This window comes from Pongo abelii, chromosome 5 (genome assembly GCF_028885655.2).
Source record: "Pongo abelii isolate AG06213 chromosome 5, NHGRI_mPonAbe1-v2.0_pri, whole genome shotgun sequence".
Taxonomy (NCBI): domain Eukaryota; kingdom Metazoa; phylum Chordata; class Mammalia; order Primates; family Hominidae; genus Pongo; species Pongo abelii.
Window position 1 is genome coordinate 77,323,860 of NC_071990.2, and position 1,384 is coordinate 77,325,243.

A 1,384-nucleotide genomic window follows, 5' to 3' on the forward strand; every position below is an offset into this window, starting at 1 on the left:
AAATCCCAATAAGATTCAGCGTGAGGCACAAGGTGCAACCAGTGAGGAGGTATGATATACATTTTAAAAATTGCAAGCTCTTTGCCAATTTAGTTCCATAGAGGTCTGGAGAACAAATGTGGGAATGGACCCTGGGGTGTGGGATCAGGTCTGAAGGAATATAAAATTGGATATAACCAAATTCATTGAAATTGGACACTAAGCAGAATTTGTAGATTCCCTGTATTCACTTGAGGAGCCGAGAATGGCTCTAACAGCTTATGTGGTTGCTTGTTTAAAACCTGGATGTGTTTGTGGCCTGTACTGAAATAGATCAAAATACCCGACTTCCTTGTTGTACTAAATAGAAAAACAGAGACGTTGTGATGCCAGAATGGATCTATATAGCAAGATCTATATGCCCTTCCCCTAAATAGATCCTCCAGAAAGAGTACATTTCTTTCTCTAAGTCTCTCAGAAATACATTTAAGAGGGAATTGTTAACATTATTGAAGAGCTCTGTGATAGATATTTTCTATAGGCCAGAAATGATAAATGGGCTGGCTTCCTTGGATTCAGTGGAACGGATGGCATTCCTGAGTGGCAGGAACCAAGTGGCCAAATGTGAAAGACAATGTAGGCCTGGTAGCTGGAATGGGTGATAGACATAAAGCAGTGATCAGAGGCCGGGTGCGATGGCTCATGCCTGTAATCCCAGCACTTTGGGAGGCTGAGGCGGGTGGATCACTTGCGGTAAGGAGATCGAGACCATCCTGGCTAACACAGTGAAACCCCATCTCTACTAAAAACACAAAAAATTAGCCAGGTGTGGTGGTGGGCACCTGTAGTCCCAGCTACTTGGGAGGCTGAGGCAGGAGAATGGCGTGAACCCAGGAGACGGAGCTTGCAGTGAGCCGAGATCGTCCCACTGCACTCTGGTGAACAGAGTGACTCCGTCTCAAAACAAACAAACAAACAAACAAACAAAAACAGTGATCAGAATGGTCTGAACAGCACGGGTATTTGGCTTTAGTTTAGTTATGATCCTCTTCCTCTCCCTCCTCTTCCAGCCTACTAAAATCTTAAATGATTTGTGTAAAGCAAAAAGGTTTCAGATCTGGTGAACAGAAATTGTGATCCCTGAATGAATTTCCAACAATAAGCCAATTGACAGACCCAGACACTCCCAAATGAAGGAGAGGCCAGATCTTCTTGGAAAAAGGAAGTGCTACCAGACCAAAATTTCTAATGTAAATATTCCTTCTAACCCTAATTTTCCCCCAAGGAGATGTGAATCCATTTCCTGGACTGACCATTTATAGCAGAAAGGAAATAATGAGATATTTAAGGAATTATTAGACCCTGGTTCAGAGCTGACACTAATCCTTAGGCACCTAAAATGTTA